Source organism: Gymnodraco acuticeps, unplaced genomic scaffold (assembly GCF_902827175.1).
Source record: "Gymnodraco acuticeps unplaced genomic scaffold, fGymAcu1.1, whole genome shotgun sequence".
Classification (NCBI taxonomy): Eukaryota; Metazoa; Chordata; class Actinopteri; order Perciformes; family Bathydraconidae; genus Gymnodraco; species Gymnodraco acuticeps.
In genome coordinates this window covers 2,026,279-2,048,241 of record NW_022991760.1, presented here as the reverse complement: position 1 = coordinate 2,048,241, position 21,963 = coordinate 2,026,279, and the positions used below count along the sequence as shown (strand labels likewise).

General features: G+C 42.7%; 1 protein-coding gene across 5 annotated transcripts in view; it reads right to left on the bottom strand.

Moving 5' to 3' along the window:
• The window catches only part of tnc (tenascin C), a 156,582-nt gene that overhangs the window by 69,178 nt on the left and 65,441 nt on the right, over window positions 1-21,963 (bottom strand). For 2 of the 5 annotated variants that reach the window (XR_004567349.1, XM_034199252.1), the window contains exon 1: window positions 11,025-11,246. The gene's annotated coding sequence lies outside the window, so the exon portion shown is untranslated. Of the gene's footprint in view, window positions 1-11,024; window positions 11,247-21,963 lie in introns of those variants that run through there. The other 3 variants (XM_034199254.1, XM_034199255.1, XM_034199253.1) reach the window with 2 other exon arrangements.

The following is a 21,963-nucleotide window of genomic DNA, read 5'->3' as shown; positions in this document are numbered from 1 at the left end:
TCTGCCATTGAGTTGCTCTGTTAGCTTCAAAGATGTATTGATCGTCTGAATGACAGTAAAAGTTTGATATTCTGAAAGCCAAGACTTTTGTTTAGAAGCAACCAGAAACACAAAAAGGACCAAAAAACGATTATTTTACACAAATCCACATTTATCTTTGAATGCACCATTGAGACATCCAACGGATTTCCATAGAGCGGGTTACATATGAACTGCAACCTTAGGTTTCTTGGTACTAACATCCCAAAATGACAGAGATAATACACTGAAAGAACTGTATGTATTATGTCAGACAGATTTCACACCACTGTATTAAGTTAGTTGACATCAATAATGTGAAGTTTAAATAAACATACCAGAGGTGGGAGTAAGTCCTACATGTGCAAATCATGAGCAAGTCTCAAGTCTTAACCTACAAGTCTCAAGCAAGTCCCAAGTCACTGTGGTGAGAGTCAAGTAAGTCAAGTCATTGCTCAGGTCAAGCAAGTCACAAGTCAAGTCATACGACATTCTGATGAATAACCCCAGTTTCCGCATTTAAATCAGTTCAAATATTGTGGTTATGAAAAGTTTAGTTTTATTTTCAAAATAAACAGCAATGGAGTGGGGCGCTGAAATAATAACCCTTCAAGTTCTAAAAGGGCTCTAAAGTGAAAACAGGAGTACAACACAAATATTTTACATCAACATGTTAAGCCTCCTGCCCTGGCTCCCCTTCAGCAGGGTCATAGCATTCCTCCATGGTCTGTCTGAGGTGCTCCATATGACACTGTCTCATTGTTTTCCTAACTGTGTCTGCGCACAAAGAAATATTGTATCAAAGCCAATACAACGGAATAGTGTATGTACCAGGGGGGCGCATGATGTGTTTGTGTGCAGACAGTGCGACATTAAGATTAAACACATTTCTTTCATTTGGGAACACCCACATATGGAGTTGGCCAGATGTGTGTAAATTACTGTTCATGGTAATATGAAAACAAATGCCGTTGTCGGACAGACACAAACACACACACAGAGCTGAGCAGAACACACACACACACACACACACACACACACACACACACACACACACACACACACACACACACACACACACACACACACACACACACACACACACACACACACACCACACACACACACACACACACACACCACACACACACACACACACACACACACAACACACACACACACACACACACACACACACACACACACACACACACACACACACACACAGAGCTGAGCAGAACACAAACACACACACACACACACACACACACACACACACACACACACCACACACACACCTTAGTGACCGGACATCTCCCTCATAAAACGAGTAATAGGGGGATTAATCGGGCAGTTCGATGTGTGTAGAGGTGTTAAAACGAAGCAGCCAGCGGTCGCTCTTCAGCTGTTCTAATGAAAGTAAACACAGTGAAGGCGTTGCGTAAAAGGCAGAGCTCTTTGCGCGCTGGTGCTGCGCTTCTCAGAGGCGGAGTTACACGTTCCGCTGCCTCCTGGTGCTGTAGCGATTTCATGAAGTGAATGAGGGTCCGAGTTCGAAATATATCTAAAATAATGTATGCACTGCCATTTCCCAACATAAACATTACAGTCTGCAATGAAACCGCTGTCTCCTGTGTGCTCCACTTCCTACTGGGCGCTCCGGTGCGAACCAGATACAGCATCTTTTTTTTTTCATTGCCCTTTAGGGGCTCCGTACAATACAAAAACAAATGCAAATATTTAATTAAAAAAAATTAAAGTCCTTTCGAGTCATCTGTCTCAAGTCAAGTCAAGTCTCAAGTCATGAATACCAAGTCAAAGCCAAGTCAAGTCTTTTATCAATGTTAGTCAAGCAAGTCTCAAGTCCAAAAATATGCGACTCGAGTCTGACTCTCAAGTCAAGTCATGTGACTCGAGTCCCCACCTCTGAAACATACTATGTACAACTTAATATTATTGCTTTCAACTAACCTAATACAGTTATGTGAAATGTGTTGACATAATACATTTAAGTAAAGTCAACGGTTCAGTTTTTTCAGTGTGGGCTGAACCAACAGCCCCACCCCCATACCCAAATCAACCCCTCTCCACCAATAACTATTCCGGGAAACAATCCATCCTATATCCGTGAACTACCCCTATTAACCTAAATAACACTTTTGCATGTTTAACAAAGCAATGCTACTTTACCAGTCTTATCCTTTCCTCACTTTGGAAACAAGTTTTAGTTTCAGTTGGTTCAGAGAAATAAGACTTTCTGTCTGGGGATGATTGCAGACTTTATCTCTTCCTTTAAGCTCAGCCGGACAACCACAGTCATTTCACCTGTGCTGCAAATACCAAATGGCTATTTCGAGATATATCAAAAGAAAACTATTACTCTGCTAGCAGCGGTTATCTTTACTGCTCTACCGAAGAGAAAATGCAATTTGTTTTGGCTCAAAGGAAGAGTTATCAACATAAACGACGGAGGAGCAGTCAGTGGTTCTAATGAAAGCAGAAGGAAGGTTTGGTCTATCAGTGGATAATGGCAACAGGGAGTGTGAAGAGACAACATTGCAGCCGTCTGATAACTCCACAACAAACAAAGTGAATAATGAAGCAGCCCCCCCCCCCCTCCTTGGTGTGTAAAATCTGTAAATATTCAATGATTACAACTACAACTCAACTCCCAGGACCGTATGGTAAACAGGGCTGATAGATGCTTTCTTTTCCTTTCTGAAGAATTGATCAAGCTTGCCTAGTTTTGTAGGCCATGAGAAAAACTCAGCGTGCCTTCTTTGGTACAGTATCCAAATGTGGGTCGCTGGTATAAGGACTGAATGAGGGGTTATTGTCTGGTCCTCCTTTCACCTTGAGATACTGTCACACTGCGACCAGGATATGGGCCTCTTGTCAAGAATCACCACTTTAAAGAGCTCATATCCCAAAGACGCACATATTGGAATCTGCTGATGAGCATATTTATTTCAATCAACGTGTCTGCGAGGAGATAGAAAAACTCCCACATATGCCCTGCGCAGGTGAATATTGATTTGGATCCCGCATCTCCACCAAGGTCACAGCCGGGAGATAGCGAGTTGCTGAGGACAGCACTATGGCTGTGAGTTATAATCATCAAACACAGAAATGAATTTCCTGGAAGAGGCATAGCTGGAGTTGACTGCTCGACGCACGATCGATGGCACCGTTGTTGCTGCTCTGAAAAGGTTTTTCAAGTTTTATCACCTCACGCTCTGGAAGACACACACCGTCTTTCTCTTTCTGCCTTTTATGAGCGATGCAGCCGTCGATGAAATATACAATAACCCCCACGGCAGAATAAAGGAGCAAACTGCAAGCTTAATGGCTGTACAGAAGCCGTGTTACAAAACAAGACTAAGAGGCAATCAGTTTCGACTCATTGCGTTTGAGGGAAGCGAGTGAGCAGGAGTGAGAGAATTGAATTTGGCAGTTTTGTGGTCGGGCCATGACATTAGGATACAGCTAGTTAGGAAAAGAGAAGCCTCCTATCTGTCTGTCAGCTTTGTCTTATCTGATACATTCCAAAAGCAGGTGAGGTGCAGCAGGTCAACACGCTTCACAGACCAACACAAATGAGCATTACAGCAGGTATCAACGGATCTCAATCATCTCAATTCCTAAGTTCATGGAGCCAGCATCATAGAATAATTGGATAATATGTAAGTATAGACCTTTACATACCTTTGACACTGCTCAATTCAAATGTTGATATTAACAATAGATGAAATAGCTGTTGTTTAAAGAGTCAATCCCTATCTAGACGGGTGACGCAGTGGTCTGTGCGTTTGATCATCAGATCAAGGGGGCGTTGGGGAACTCCAGTTCGAAACCCGCTCCCGCCCCACTGCGTCAGGCCATTGTGTCCTTGGGACACTTCACCCGAATTTGCTCCTGTAGGTATTGTCCACAGTAGATGACCATTACATGTATGTGTAATGTGTATTTGTAAAGCGCTTTGAGAGTCATTGATAAAGCGCTATAATATAAGGATTATTATTATTATTATATGAAGATCACTGTCCTACTGTTTAAACATGTTTGTTTGCAGACTCAACTGATTATATGGAAGGTTTAATCTTGACAGAAAAACCCACAGAGAATTATTACCTGACTTTGCACGAGCTCTACGTAGCGTTTTAACCTCTTTCAGCTCGTTGTTTTGACATCACACTGAATAGGCGACACAGAAGCTGGAGAAGAAAGTGCAGCTAAAGCAAAAGAGATGTGTCTTTGAGCAGACGAATCAAAGTTCAATATGCGAGAATACTAGACATACACTAGCCAGGTAACAGAAACACACCTTCCAATAAAGGCTTATAGCTCCGTGTGTATTAGTTGTGTGAATAGAACATGTTTTCTTCCACATTTCTATTAGTCAATAGAAGATGATTCTGCTACAATAACTCAATATCTCTGGGTTTGGAGGGTTGACCAGAACTATTCTCATGCAGAGAGGTTTTGGTGCACATGGACCACAGCCTCCTGCCAGAGAAGAGGGGGTCAAACTGTTTGTGTCCAGGGTGGGAGGGGTTGGTCCGCCTCAGGGTCCTGGAGGTGTGCAGGTCCTGGAGGCATGGCAGATTGCAGCCAATCACCTTCTCTGCAGAGCGGAGACTTTATGTCATCTCATAAAGTATTTGTCGTTAGTTTAGGGCTTTGAATAAAAACTTAGAATAAAACCCAACTTAATTATGTTTATTGGTATTCCGGTCATTTTCTCAACTATTTGGTGAAATTATAATTCCTGTCTGCTCTGATTGGATGGCTGGTCGGCTCTGTTGTGATTGATAACAACTTAGAGATGTCCCGCCCTTTAGCCTACCACATACAATATGTTGGAGCACTAGCCAACAGAAGCACAAGTGTTAGATAGTGATGTCACTATGTTACAGAAGTAAACTAAGCAGTCCAATGGAGGTGTTTCAGGCAGGGGGGTGAGCAACTCTAGCCTTTGCAGACCATTTACATGCACAACAACCTATAGAACACACTAAAGGAAAGGGGAAAGCAGAACAGGGCCTCTTTCATATTTAGTGTTTAACATTTTCTTTCATTTTCAAAGTTATAATAATTGTTTAATAGCTCTATTTTTGGTCCTTTTCTTACAACCGTATTCCTCTTTGATAAGCGCCACTGTACACCAAAGCACGTAAAGCTACTTGGCAAAAATACATCTGATTCTGATTGTATATATGTCACTAGGCCAACAAAAGCTTTCATTGGTTTATTGACGTCTTGTTTTCTTGAGATATTGAGAGTATAGAGAGCAGTACTGCAATTAAATCAGAAATATTTTCAACAGATGACACTTTAAGATAGCCAAGCTTCATTATGTGTGATACCTAATTTGTTTTTTAAAGAATTAAATCATTCTATCCACTCTCACACAAATCTGACAAGAGGCAATGGCCTGAAATCAATAAGCACAACTCTATTAGCACTACATTATTTACCAGACAGTGATAAATGAATAATAATCTGAGTTGCTGAACAGATATGACATGAGGAATGCTCTCTTTTTTGATGGATGAAAAGAAGGTTTCATCAAGCCACTGCTGTGCTCATTGGCTCTCCGCTGTGACCCCATTGGATCTGATGACACAGATAGCAGGGGAGTGGTGGGGGTTAGTGTGTTCATGGCTGATAAGACAGACGCCGAGGCTGTATCTGAGATACCGGCAGAAACACTTATTTGGATACTCGGGGAGAGCGCTCTGCCAAAGCTGAGCCCTATCGCACTCACAGAACCTCCGAGTGCTTACGAGCCGCAGCTGACATGTCTGACTGATTCCTCCCTCAATAGTCTATTTCTTCAACCAAAACCAATTTCAGACTCTGACACTTTGATACGGAGAAAACAAATGTTGAGAGATGGAGAATGCTCACAGGGTCAATCGCGTAGCAGACAGTCAAATCTCAATTTAGTTTTTACTGCATTGTGATTTGACTCGCAGCTCGCCCTGAGGCCCATCGATATTCTTTATGGCTGTTCCCCCGCGGCGCCTCCGTCTTGCGCTGCTGTTCTCGCTGGGTCCAGATGGAGAGGTTGGAAGCCAGTCATTGTTCATGAGCTTTTTAACATGCTGGGTGCTGGTGACCTACTGTTTATTAGCCTCAGCCCTGTGCGGTGTGTAGACTTGGCAGCGTCATATGCAGCCTTTACAGAAAATCCACCTGCTGTTTTTTCCAGACACTTGTAATTGGGTACTATAAAAATCTGCCTTGTACCTGGCTGCTTCCCGTATCGTAATGCTACACAGAGGTATTGGTGTCGACTTCTGGGACTAGTCTAGGCTTACCGTGTAACGAACACCTTCCCTCTCAGGTTTTGGCTGTCTGAGGCTGCATGGCTGTTTCAATGGAATTCATTTTTTTTAAGGGGCATCAACAGCAGACTTAACATAGATTTGTCAGAAAGCATGAATCACATGACCTACAGTAAGATGCTACCAATCAATATCATTGGCATCTTTGGACCAAACCAAACTTTTTTTTTAAACCTAGAGAATAGAAAGCTCCCCGTTTCTATGTGGAATGTCTTAAACATATAAATGGTAGACTGACTTGAATAGTACATTCTGACAGTGAAGGGAGATGTTTTTGATCAAGACCAAAGAATGCTGAGCTAACATGTAAGAGGACTTTGCAAGGCCTTTGAAAGACTGCACATTTCAGCACTTTACACCAAGGTGTATTGGGTACTTCCATTAAAATAGGATGGAAAGGATTTTTTTCTCTCTGCTATAAATGGAAGCGAGCGTGTTGGCTGTGATACCCGGACATCTGTTTGTCCTTGTCTGTGATGAAAGCCTGAAGCGTGTTGCGTGTCCAAATTGGGAGTGCCTTCCATTCAGACACTTGTATGAGCCTAATGACCCCGGTCCCCAAGGTCGGCTCTTCATCGGCTTCCCCGTTTTTTTACAATTTTCCCCAATTTAAATTGTCTGCCCCTCTCAAAAGGGCCCCCATCTTGTTCCAAGAACATTATGGCTCATGCATTCCAATGTGCGGGGTCACCGGTGGAGGCAAAGTGTCAGAGCGAAGTGTCTACCACATGTGTTCATCTATTGGATGCCCCCAATGGAGGGCCGGGCAACACAAAGGCATCCCGGATCCCCCAGCTCCAAGACTGCCACTCCTTTCCCGTTGCACATTAGCATCGGAGGAACATTAAACCATCTGGGAAGCTTTAAAACACTGGATTTCTTTAGGGGGGGTCTTCCTTCTGTGGTGATGACTAATCTGAGTGGGCCACAGGAAAAAACGTGTGGGGGTAATACATTTATTGGTGTCGTCAAAACACTATTTTAACAATGACCACCGGTTAGGAAAAAAGGCGCACTGCCCTTTGAAGTAATCCTTCAAGTTTAGCCAATAATCTTTTAGAAGACAGAATCAGATGTTATATAATATATATAAATAAAAATTGATTGATTGAGATGTTCCTAAAAAATAAGCTTATTCAAAATGTAAATAAATGTTACGTTAAAAAAGAGCAATTTTCTGCTACAGCTAAGGCTGATTGGAATAGCATTAGTTTCAAGGTTTTTGGACACAAAGCAGTATTGGACTTTGTGTGGCTGCTGATGGCACCGGAGGAAAAGGCTCACCTGTCAGTGGGATACATCCTCTGAGAACCACCAATCTCCATACAAATAAACTTGTGGCATGATTTCTGACTGTTTGACTGTCCTCTCTTCACGCTAAACCTTTAGTTTTACTGTTCTAAAAAGTATCTTTTAGTTTACTAGACTCAAGGTATTAAGAACCATCTGGACCACAGGTGGTCGTAAAAACAGGGCCACACAGTGCAGGTGTAATTATCTAAAGATGTACTTTATGTGAAATATGTTTAAATGCCACTGAACACCAGGATATATAAAACAAACTGATATTCAGCAGAAACTAGCAACAATGCTGAATAAAAAAGAAAGGAAAGGGCCTGGATGGGGTGTGTGGTTAAGATTGAATTGAGGATGGTGATGGAACATTTCTGCATCTCTCCTGAGTCCTGCCCAGCGTGGGTCATCTGGAATACCCACTATGACTGTTTGTATTCAATCACCAGTAGAGGAGCTAAGTGGGGTTAAAGACAGTCTCCCCCTCAGAGAGCTTTGTGCGGCGTGGAGCGTTGGGAGCTAACAGCTGTCCAAACAAAGGCCCGTTTCCCACTCATCGTTATGCCCAGTGTCACTGACAGTGGCTACTCATATGCGTAGCCAAAGCATCATGAAACATTAATGCACCAAGGGATAGGGCTAGGGTTGGAGAGATAGTCAGTATTTGAGCCAAAACTCATGTTCCATTATCTTTAAGATGCCAAATGAGTCAACATTGGAATGTAATATTTAGGAGATATTTCAGATAGATTAAGTCACAGCTACTGAATCTAAGCCAGGCTCCTTCATAATAGTCTAGTTCCCGGCTCATAGAGTCCTATTGTGAACCAGGAAATGTACCCCAAAGTTTTATGTAGGAAATGTATAGAAGGGGTCCCCAGCACAAAGAAACTGCTGGAAACCAATTTGCATATGTTGGGCAATTTGCACAATTAGCATAAATTGCTTAATTAGCATTCATTAATGCAATTCTGACATTATTAGATTATGGCAGTTTAACCAAAAAGTGGCCCAATTTGTACTCTGTGGGCTGATGTTGATGAATTTTGGGTTGATTTGAAGTTTTAGGGGACTCTGGATTATCGGGATTGGACAGATTGCTGATCTATTCAAACACATTTCCACAGTAGAGGTTATCATTTTCATTTTGTGCTCTCTACCTATGGTCGCAACACTACTCATGGTAGTCAATATCAGCCCACCAAGAGTAAATATATTGCCACTCTCTGGTTAAAATTGTCATGTTTTATCCATCAATGTCAGAAATTGATTCAGCCTCCTCAATAACCCCCAAAACCAATCCAAAATTGTCTAAATCGGCCAAGCCATTTTCATCAACTATTGTCTACATAGGATCTAATGCTTATTACTGCTGATTAACGTATTAACATGGTCACAGTGCTGGCAAGTAGACTATTGTGCTCCACACCATACACAATCCCCATCCAGCAGACGCAGCCCTGGTATCCTGTAGGTCTCCTCACACACCTTATATCTCCCCTCACCCGTTCACCTCTCTCCTTCCCTCCTACCCTCTCTGCCAAGATATACATAAGGGTTCTGACATCCAGCACCATAAAGAAACAGCTCTAGGGGTATGCAGTGTACATCTGTGAACCAAACCGACTCTTATAAAACCCAATCAATTCTTCCTTAAACGACGGCTAAAGAATCCCACTAGCACCCAGTAGGGGATCCACTGGAGAGGATAGAGATTTGAAAAAATCCTCCCTCTAAAAAGTCTCAAAAGAACGTAATGCTTGTAAACATGCTGCTGTGACAATAGCATGAAAAAAGTCCAAAGTGAGACTACAGTATGTCAATCTTATAAATCTCTTACAAATGACAAGTTTAAATCCTGTGCAGTAAATCACATCATTTCTCAATTCATGACTGCCTTTCTTGATATTGTATAACCAGGATCTTCTAATGTTGGGAAACTTCAATTAGACATTTCTGTGCAACAGATTCTCCTGAATGCATGCTTATTAACTAATCCATCGAACATCCTCAAATTCACCACCTCTTTTCTTCAGCAATCTGTTTGTGCGACACTACTGACAAACAAATGAGGCTGAGACTGGGAAGCACATGGAGACTAACAGTGTGTGTGTGTGTGTGTGTGTGTGTGTGTGTGTGTGTGTGTGTGTGTGTGTGTGTGTGTGTGTGTGTGTGTGGTGTGTGTGTGTGTGTGTGTGTGTGTGTGTGTGTGTGTGTGTGTGTGTGGTTGTGTGTGTGTGTGTGTGTGTGTGTGTGAGCTTGAGATCTGGGATCGGAACCAACCAGCAGCATCTAATACATAGCAGCTGTCTGTCTCCTGGGGTTACACAAGCCTACTGTCTGCTGGCAACCGTAAAGTGTACAACTAAAACACACACACACACACACACACACACACACACACACACACACACACACACACACACACACACACACACACACACACACACACACACACACACACACACACACACACACACACACACACACACACACCACACACACACACACACACACACACACACACACACACACACACACACACACACACACACACACACACACACACACACCACACACACACACACACACACACACACACACACACAACCCCTAGCTCCCATCTGCTATCCTATCAGCATCAGCCCTGTTGTAAGCGGAGTAATTCACTAGACTTCCATCTCTGAAGATATTACTCTGTTTTACCTGCTCTGGTGATGAATAGGAAATAGCCAGCGGAGGAAAGCCTCTTCAGTAAAACATAATGACCGCCCAGGTGTATCCAGTGAAGAGCACACCGCAGCACTCTCTGAAGCTATAGCTTGTAAGGATGAGGATGAATTACAGAAGCTGCTTTGATGAATGGAAATTAGCTTTTTATTGCTTACCCCCCCCCCCCCCCACATTCTTCCCTGTAGGTTGGAATATATTATATCCACGAAGTGTGGGAATAATGTGCAGATGATTAGACTGAACATCACTGGGATCAATTAATAATTGAGTCCTTTATCAAATAAATCTCTTGTTCCAATGGGAGGATTGTTCTCATGTAGATACCATTGTGAACCTAATAACTAATTGTGCTTTTGGCCCCACATTAGTTGAACATGTCACTCTTAGAACTCATCCGTTATTAGAATTAAAACAATTTAAACATCAAGAGAATTTTGCATTCAGTCTCAGTCCTAAAAACCTGTAAAGAAAATCCTCCAGAAAGTTTTCAAATCAACTTATTTAAAATAAAGCAGAGAGAATGTGTGAACATTGTCAAGCTTTGACAATTTTCAATGATCTTAATTAAAGCATTTCGTCTTCTCCCATTCAAACCCAGTAGCTCCATGCAGGTAAAAGAAGGTGACTTACCTCACACAATGCTCACAGCGTCTCCACTGATTACACAACGTAAGCTGAAGAGCGCCTTATCACAGCCAGCCCGGGAGAATGTTCTCACCACTGAGTCTCAGAGCGCCGACAGCTCTGTCATCTTCCTCTGAGTGCTCACTCCAGTCTACCTACAGAGAGAGAGAGCCAGGGAGGAGGAGAGAGAGAGAGAGAGAGAGAGAGAGAGAGTGAGCTCCCTTTCTCTTAAACAGTAGACCCCTCTGCAGTCAGACTCCACTCCCACCTACTGCTCTCTTAAATGCCCCCCCCCACCCATTCACCCACTCCACGGCATTGTGACTGAAAGCGAAGGAGCTGAAACAGGACGCCTGGAGGCTGGAAAGAGAGAGGGGAGAGTGACTGAGAGAAAAGAGAGTTGGAGAGGAAAAGGGGGGGGGGGGGGGTGATGGAGGGGGGGGGGGTTGCTTGGACCATTAGCAGCAAATTGCAGCGGGCAAAGCCAATGGGAAAGCCTGATATGAGTGAATGCAGAGCCGGCATTAACATAGCATTAGAACTTGAAGGCAGAGTCTCTTTCTGCTCGTTTTCTGTGATGGGTTTTGTTACACACGGCATGTGTAACAAAATGCTGCCATTATTGGTTGTTTTGTCGCCACTCACAGCAAGTCGTCCTGTGACATAAATAAACACGACTTCACCAAAAATGTGGTTCTGGAAGCTTGACGATGTACTCGCAGGGCTACACGGTCAATGAATGAACTTCTGCAAAAGTTACACTTTTTTTTAAAGATACTTTTGGGCCAGAGAGTGCCTTTATTGAAGATGCAGGGTTGAAAGGGGGAGAAATCATGCCTGAAACTTCCGTGCGCTCAGGAGTCAAACCATGCGTACTTGAAAGCAGAAGCTACATTTGTCTAGCTCTATAAATATACCTTTATGTTTATTCATTCTCAATTTTCTCTTCCAACTGGCTCTACTAAGCTAATTTTGGGCGTTCATCTTTAGACTTTGCCGAGATCTGCAACAGCCAATCATGTTATTTCTTACAAACTTGAAAGGGACAAAAAGAGACAAACAAAGTTTTCAAATGTCAACATTTTTAGTTCAGTAGAAAGCCATAGCCTAAAATCAAACTTGAAAATACCATGATTGGTGTTACTGTCAGTGAGTACAATTTTATAAAAATGTGATTATTTAAAAACCAAACATATTCCTATGATGCACAGTCTTTGCTGCAACACTAAGTGTATTGTCATCGATTTTCTTTCATAGGGTTGCCACAGCGGGGTCCAAACTCAGTGTTACAGAGGCACTGGACCCCCCCAGAATCACCCATGTCGCGGTGGCCCTCCTACACCCCATTCATCTCCAGTCTACAAATCCTGTGCCCAGGTTGAGCTCATCAAAAGTCCATTCCTTATCACATTGAGTAGCACCCCTCTTGCGGGTTTTAACATGGATGTGTTGTTCACAATGTAGCATCATCAGGGGAAAATCAAGATCAGGAATAATTCCATGGTGAGATTACTGAATCAAATGAAGTCGATGTTGTTGCTATCTTTTTGCCGCTTGCATATTTTAACAGAATTTTGGATTCTAACAATTGGCGGCCTTTCAATCAGGGACTCTTAAGAATCTTTAAGATTGATTTGGTGATACTTCTGGTTAACACTGGCAAGTGCATTAAATTAATATAGTTATTAGTGATGAGAGTTTAGTCGAGATCTTAATGGATCCAAACGTTTGATAAGCCAAAACAATCAGTTGGGGGCCCAGGAGTCATTGGTGTTCCTAACTCCCGTGTTTTCTGGTGGTGCCATCATCGGGTTGACAGACTAATGCTTGCATACAGCAGACAGTCATCAAGGACAACACGCTTTTTGTAATGTACGGCCTTGCTGTGAATTCCTTGTGCAATTATTCTGCCGGTGACAATGAAAATCACTGCACAGAAAAAGCAATAAGAGAAAGCAAATGAAAAGAATAGTAAAAGCAGACAAAAAACTGTCATAAATGCTATCCAAAATGGGGTTTGATATATTAAAGAGGATACATTCTGCTCATTTTCATGTTCAGCTTCATATCAGTATGTAGTGTCTCTACTGGGACATGTCTCCGTGCTTTAATGTTCAAAAAGCTCTTTATTGTTCTCATACTGCCTGTGCTGCAGCACCTCTTTTCACCCTCTGTCTGAAACCAGAGCCCAGTCTGCTCTGATTGGTTAGCTGGCCGGCTCTGTTGTGATTGGTCAACTGCGTAGAGATGTCCCGCCCCTAAGCCTATCACGTACAATGTGTTGGAGCGCCAGCTAAATGAAGAGCTAGTTCTACATAGTGATGTCATTATGTTATGAAAGTAAACAAAGGAGTCCAATGGATGTGTTTCAGGCAGGGGGGGAGTGTGTGGGAGAAAAACTCCCTCTAGAGGGAACACAGGGATTTTAGCCTTTGCAGACCATGCAATAAAAAACCCATATTACACACTACAGGAAAGGGAAAACCCCAAAAAGCATACAAGGGCCACTTTACATTTTTCTGAGTTTGAGCTCTGACCTTGATTCTTGTTTGGCTGTCACTGACCTGAAAGGTCACTTTTTGCCACTGGCTCACGATCCAACTCCTCAGGCGGTGATCACCAAGCATAAACCCGACACATGGAACAGTCGTGTCAGTAATCGCCTCTTGATTACAGTTTGCTCGGGTTACCAAACATACGCTGGTAGTAATTACCAGACGTTCTGTGCTTAAGACGGTGATGTGAACAGGCAGAGTGGCGTCAAATAAACAGGAACCAAAAGCCCAGGAGGATCCTATCAAACCCTCGTTCTAGGGGGAAAACTAAGACTTTAAAGAGCTGAGAAATGCACTTCAATGGATGTTGATGAGAGCCAGTGTGGAGGATGGTGTGACACTCATTAAGTCAGAATATGACCCCTCACTCATCATACAGGGCTTTGCTGGTGCTCACTATGGAAGGGAATAAAAAATCCTTTCACAAAAACAGGATTGCTTTTATCTTGATGTATCTTTTCTTGAGCAAACTTTAAAAGGTGCTAATGACGTGGGTCCAGGGAAACAAGTCTAACTTTTGAAAAATATATGGTTTTAGAAGCTCAAATGCCCCACATGTTGGTATGTAAGTGAAGATCCATCCCAGACATCGTCAGGGTATGTGTGCTGAGCAGAGCTTTTCTCTGCGGGGGAAATTATACTTATCTTGTTGTTGAAAGCCGGTAGCCAGTCAGGCAGAAAAGAACCTCTCTAATCCTATATACTGCACAATGGCACATATGTAGCACGGCTATCGGGTGATGAAAAGCAAATTCAATGACTTGAGGGGCCCTAAATTCATTTTCATCCGCGCTCCCAGGAGAGAGAGAGGAAATCTATACAGTCTGGAGGCATAGATATTTTTTAATGACTACTGGCTGTAATGATATCATTTAGATGAGATGATGGGTTGAAAGCTTGGCTATGTATAGCACCTGTTTTAAATGACTGTAAATGTAGATTCCCCGCGTCTCTCCATCTGTTCCTGTTCTCACCTTCCTGTCAAACTCTCTCTCCTACCTTCACAGCCTAGCAAGGCTTCGCAGAGAATTGCTGTGGGAGTTCTCCACCTCTCTGTTTGCCAAGGCGTACCTGTTCACCGACTTTCAGAGCAAGTGAACTGAGCGGGTTTGATTTCCCAGCTGACACCTCGTACGTGCATCCTCACCTGTCATCCAATTCCTGCCGTGCCGGAACAAGGCGTCTGCATGAGGGAACCCGTTTTATTTTCCTCAGAGCACAACAATGTTCAGTTTTATCGGCTGTCATTTAACATATATACAGACGGGGAAATGGAACAATAACATGCCAAGCAAAGAAAGAGAACATGCCCTGCATGTTACACCAATCAGGTTCTCCAGTGGCGGACAGGTGCAACGGCCCAAAACATTTCCATTAGGTGAATGATGCAAACACGTCTTCACCAACTTGACGAAACATGCACAGCGTTGACTAAAAGCGCTGCATTAACAAAACACTACAAATAAAAAATACTCTCAAATAAAAAAACGCTGCAAGAAGCTAAAAAACACAGTGGAAATTGGGACACTAAAAAGTGATGCCATTGCACCGGACCGGAGCGCTTGTAGGTGTTTGGGTAATTATAAACATGTCCAACTCTCACTGTCGGCAGAGTTCGTCTGTTTCATAATTGTTAGCTACGTTAGCTAGCTAGCTTACAGAAACAGCCTGTCCTCCTACAAAAAACGACCATATAGGCTGATTGTTCAAGCCCTACGACCCAGAGACACGTTTCAAAGTGTATGTTGTTTCTTACACGACCACTAGAGCACCTCTAGTTCATAGGGAAACAACATGCTTGATTGCAAACGCTCCGGAGGGACGTTTATTCACAAATAACCCTCTCTGGAAAATCCTAAATTGTGGAATAGTTTGGCCATTAAAATGATTTTGATTCGATTTCTAGCGAGAAGTGTATATTGTACTCTTAGAATCCACGTCCAGTCGATGTGTAGGATCTATAGTTTGATATGACGAAGATGATTTGAGGTCTCGCCAGGATAACGTGTACTGTATATGCGGCAGCTTCCATGTAAAGTTAGCGTCAACCCTCACGGGGTGAAAACAGTTTTTCCGGTCTCGAAGTTTTCATAATAAAACCGGATGTATTCCCCTCACTGTCAAATGATTACACAGTGATATCTCCATTACTCATCCACTAAAAAACATCAGTTTACCCTTGTTAATTACACAATATTGATTGGTTTAAATTGTGTACAATACTTTTGTGTTTTTAACCTTTGATTCGGAGAAACAAATAGTTTTTTCGGAGTTAAGACACTACTGTTTCCGAAGACACTACACTACCGAGAATCCCTAGCTATCGTTTGGGACTACATCATCCGCTTTGCTTTACAAACCCCGTGATTATATTAGTCCTCAAGCCCTGTGAATGGATGTTGGAGTGGCAGTGCGACAAGGTTACGCCGAGCGTCAACAGCTCTTTGAAATGGAATGGAACCACGGCAGACTTTCCAAAACTGGAATTAGACGGGTCCAGCCCAGCCCCCCCCCCCCCCCCCCCCCCCCCCCCAGAACTACACATGCTGGCTATTGTGTGTTTTAGTGTTAATTTCGTCAGCTATTTTTTTATTTAGTTGTAGTCTTAGTCCTGTGTTACATTTCCTTTTAGTTTTAGTCATATTTAGTCACCTTCATCCTGTTTTTATTTAGTCAAGTTTTAGTCGACTAAAAGTCTGAGCATTTTAGTCTTATTTTAGTCAAAGAAAACTAATTATTTTAGTCTACTTTTTGTCAATGAAAACTGTTGAGTCTTTTTTAGTCATCAGATTATATAGAACATTTCAGTCAAACTAGTCTAGCCAAAACCAATAATTTGTCATTTTAGTATATATAAATAAATAAGATTATATCTTGTCCTTAATGATGAAAAACACAGGTTGAATGATTAAGAAGCTTTGCAGAGAGTATCTGGTCAGGTTTGTGGTGTTTTCACCAGCTGTGTTATGGCCACATTGCTTCCCTTCTGATAAAACAATGCATTTTATCACTTTTTTTCTCCGCCTCATTGTAGCGAAAATGGGCCCAAATATCACATTGTTTCTTTCTCCCAAGCAGTGGTGGCTTTAGACTTTTTCGTTGTCAGTCATTTTGACGGACAGGATCGTAACATTTCCGTCATAATCCATTATTATCCGTCGAGTGCACAATTATTACTCGCTCTGACGGGGGGGGGGGGGGGGGGTATTCGGTTAACGCGAGTGCGACCACTGCTGCCAAGCCCTGTTGTTGCCATTTTATTTTATGTTGAATAAGGTTAGTTAGACCATGAGTTAGACCCGAGTCTTCCTGACAGTTCACAGTGTGCCGCTGCCCGGTGTAATTCAAATGTACCGCCGCGCGCAGCACAGACACACAGCTGCTGCCCTGCCGCAGCGCCGGAAATGGAACTGCTGGGAGAAAAACTGACTATCAGAGATGTAACGTTATCTTTGATAATATTTCGTCTCCTCATTTTTCGTCAATGAAAGTAAAGAGAGATTTTGGCATAGTTTTTATTTAGTAAACTACATTTTCGTCTCGTCACTTTTCGTCAACGATATTGCATGATGATTTCGTTGCAGTTATTAGGCTTGTTTGAGACAAGCGAGACCTGCGCAGACCTGCGCAATTTCGATCAACGTCTTGCTAGTGCGTTGCATGATGGTTAGTCATTTTGTCCGACTTGCTCTGGATGCTCGCCTACATGAGACGTTGTAATCTCGCGGGACAAAGACGCCCGCAGCCTTGAGAGCGAGGCGCGGCGGGCGCGGCGAGGCGGCGCAGTTGCTCTCCACGGGCTGCGGAAGCGAAATGCTTGATGGGAAACGACTCGCTGGTATCTCGAGCTGAGCGCTTATTGGTGGTTTTTACCCCGTGCTGGTGATGAAACTCTCCAATTGGCTCGGCAAAAATGTGTTGTTGTTTTGTGTCAGTTTTATGTCGCCACTTCCATTCACATTTTTCATCATTGTTCCACAATATTTATCATCATTAAATTAATATCCATATATTTTATACTTGCATTGCTTACCGTTTTCATACTTTATATATCTTAGCATATTCATCATACACACTGTTCATACTGCTCTCAGGCTGCTGTGTATATCTAGTGTATTCATACCCCTCACTGTTTATTCATCATTCAATTCATTCTATATTTTATTCTGTAGATTGTGTACATTACTTTTCACTTTACTGCTTGTTGCACCTGGTTAGAAGCTAAACTGCATTTCGTTGTCTCAGTACCTGTAATATGTGCAATAACAATAAAGTTGAATCTAATCTAACAAATGTACTTACTTAGTACATATCTGATATTAACGATGAAACACATGTGTGCATTCTTTATAAATGCAAACCGAGTCAAGCCGACTCCGGAGGTGGCGGTATGCACCTTAAAGTTGTTTGCAATCCGCCAACAAACCGAGAGAAGAAGAAGACGAAGCCGACGCCGAGCTGTCCGACTTCAGGCGAGCTTTTTGAGACCTCCCCCGGCTGCGATCGGCTATTCTCGTCTACTTTCGAGGCGAGCCGCAACGCGTCTCAAACAAGCCTATTGTTTACTGCCGTCGGTGCCGTCTCGTCATCGTCTTGTTTTCGTCATGGAAAAAAAGTTTGTTGACGAACATATTTCGTCATAGTTTTAGTCAACAAAATTAACACTTTCACAACATGTTCTATGGCACGTCTCTACTGGGAATTGTAGTTTTATAAGACGTTTTCGTATTTCCCACAATTAGAAGTTGCCAGTATTAAACTGTGTACACCCTGGAGGTTTAGGGGATACGAAACACAGTGGTGTTATCAAATTTAAAACATATAATTAATAAATGAGTGAAAATGGCTTGTGTGAAAATGGGCAGCATTAATATACCCACATGACAGCTAAGGTCAGAAGAACTTTATTTAACAGCAGAGGCCTGTACTACGAAGCCGGATTTTCGCTTAGCCGGCTAACTTCAGGGAAAACTCTGGGTTTCCGGTCCTACGACACTGGTTCTCTTTTTAGCGGGCTAGATCTCCATGATAACTTATGCTGAGCGGCTAACCTGCACAGACAGACAAACTAATAAGGCTTTATTTAAACATTAAAGAATACTTTATTAAGGTCTTATTTTGAATAAGAAAAAGCTTTGGGGGTATAAATATTAAGCCTGACAAAGTACTAATATATTGCTTTCCTGCAATGTTAACTACTGTATGTTTAAGCACTTATTTTAACTGATATTATACGTATTATACTCTTATAAGATGTATGTAGATAGTATAAGAAATGTGCAGAATACGACAGTTTAATGGTGGAGGTATACACACATATTGATAGATGTCAATGCACTGTTGAGGAACCTGCGACCAAAGTTTTTCATCTCCGACCTTGTCAGGTATTGAATATTCAATAAATAAAGAACACAGAATTTGTGTGATTATACTAAATGATTTACAAATAAACACCACTGCATATTTACAACTGTTACACATGCTGATGTAACACAAATGTTTCCAACTTGGTTATCAATTTACAACAGGAGGGGCACAGACATAAGACCAGCTGTTAAATAAAGCTCTTCTGAGTTCTGACCTTAGCTGGCATGTGGGTATATATAATGCTGCCCATTATGGGCACAAGCAATTTTCACCCATTTATTAATTATATGTTTTGAATTTGAGTGTTTCCTATCCCCTAAATCTCCAGGGATGGACACAGTTTAATACTGGCAACTTCTCATTATGGGAAATACGAAAACGTCTTTTAAAACTACAATTCCCAGCAGAGACGTGCCATAGATAGAGAACATGTTGCGAAACACACAATTGCCAGCATGTGTAGTTCTGGGGACGGGGTGGGGGAGGGGGGGACGCGGTGGACCCATTCAAATCCAGTTTTGGACAGTCTGCCGTGGTTCCATCCCATTTCAAAGTGTTGTTCGACGCTCGGCGTAACCCTCGGAGCACACTCAAAAATCAAATCACAGAGCTTGAGGACTATCACAGGGTTTGTCAAGCGAAGCGGAGAGAATACTTACTTCTGGGTGTAATATTCTCTAAAGCAAATGAGCTGCTCCGACCCTCGGTCCTGATGGACTCCAACTTGTGTTTATTAATCAAACAAATAAATAAACACAAGGATAATGATGTGTTATTGTTGAGTAAATAACAGTGTGTGGTTTAGGAAATAATACAAAATTAGAAGGAAAAAACGATGAAACAATACAGATTTCAGTATTCTGAGCCCCTACTCTCCCCATAACTGACGGCAACAAAAGTCCTACATTATTCAATTAAAGTAAAGAAGTAAAAACAATAAGTGTGGCTTGATATTGAGTAAGAAAAAGGTTGATAAACGCTGGGAGAATGGATCTGCGGAGAGCATTTCGCCGCAATCCCAACTCATCTATTACTAACGTTCAGGGAGCTCTATGCAAGTCAATGGGACGCCTTGCCCGTTGAAAACTGACTTCCCTGTACGTAATAGAGTGACGGGGAGGGGCCCTGACCGTCCGTCAACATGTGACGGGTTGGGAGTGAGAACGTGTTGCGCATAAACACCATATCCCAACGTGCATTGCGGCGTGATTTTAGCCTATCAAAACCTCTGAAAAAAGAAATGTGTCTCTCAGAATCGAAAGAGAAAAACCTATGGGAAAAACACAAAAGCATTGTACACAATTTAGACCAATTAATGTCGTATAATTAACAAGGATGAACTGATGTTGTTTAGTGGATGAGTACTGTTGCACTGTTAAATCATTTGATCATTGGTTTTATTATGAAAACGTCGAGACCAGACTGTTTTCCACTGTTAATAGTGGTATTCTATTCAGTGTCTAATTCGCTACAGGAAATGTGACTCTAATAGAAGCAAGGGGAAAAGTGAGGCAGAGGTTGCCTACAGCACTTATAATAAGGTCTCCACGCCTTTGTATAATTGGTGGCATCTAACTTGAAGGAAAGGAAAGGGACTCTGTTGGAAGTGAGACACATTCTGTCAATGACAGTGAGACCTAATTATTCCATGGAGCCCCTGCAGCCATGGAGGATGTCAAAGCGGTCAGCAATAAAGCGGAGACGGAGAAGATACACCACCCACTGTGGGGGTGTGTGAGCTTGCAGGTGACCTGGAAAGACCTGTTTACCTCATTAAAAATGAATCACAAGGTAATAAGGGCCCCACTCCCATTCCATCCCCTCCCTCCCTCCCAATGTCTGTCCTTCATCCATTATGCAGGACGGTGTGGGTTAAGTCCTCAGGGAGGGTCACTGGACAGAGACCCAGTCTGCCTCCTCCTCCCTTAGCTCCCTTAGCTCCTGCCTCTGTAGTGCAATAATGAGACAATAGCAGTGTTGGGAAGAATAATGTGGGTGAAGAGCACTGAGGTAGAGTCAAAGAGGAAGCGGCCATCAGCAACGAGCCTGTGGCCACAACAGGTTAAACAAGGGAGAAAAAGCCTAAGCAGTAATCCATAATTCATAACGCGGGGAAAAGATGGGCCACCATCACTTTCATCAGACATGCCTCTGTTTTGCTTTCCTGCGGCTGTTTGCATAGCTATTTGCATTTGATTTGTAAAATAAATTGAATTTTAGAGGTCATATAAACCTGAGATCTGTAGGTCGCTGACACTTGAAACATATTTACTTTTTGAGTGATATGAGTCTGCACAGAGCTGGAGTCAGGTTAAGCTTAGCATAGCGGCTGGGGGGAAGGTAACTGGCTGTCCTGTGGAAACGTTCCAACTAACCCTCTCTGAAACTGTAAAACCTAAAAGAAAAAAGAAACACAACATCTGTGATGTGTGTTTGAGTTACATGCTGGACTTGCTTCTTGAATGACAGTGGTGACTACTCAGCCATGTAAGGACCATTTTGGGTGTATTTCCTCACTCTGAACAAAGCCAGCAGCTCTGTCGCACCTTCTATGTCCTTTAGCATATGGGAAGCCTCTCAACATGTACAGGAAGTGAAGGACAGGAAGCCACATTACATCTGGTTTGAGTAAGGCCCAATCCCAAACCGTCCCCTACACCCTACCCCTACACCCTACCCCTACACCCTACCCCTACACCCTACCCCTCCGTTTGAGCGTTCGCACGGAGGGTCCGCCACATTAAGTGCTGTTTCAAACCAACGAGTGTGGAGCGGTGTGGAGGGGGAGTGGGCTATCAAGCCCTCAAACAGCGAGTCTGCAGCGGTGCTGACTTAACACCGGTCTCTACCTGACCGGAGTCACGCTGTGTGTGTCCGTCAGTAAACAAGCTCTTAACAAGTAGTTCCAGCAAACATCCACTGATAAACTGCGATGTTAACAACCTCATGATAACCTCATATGTTTTAACTTAGGATCATACCTGTGTTTAGTCTAGAAAAAGGTAAATGTGTGCATTTTATGT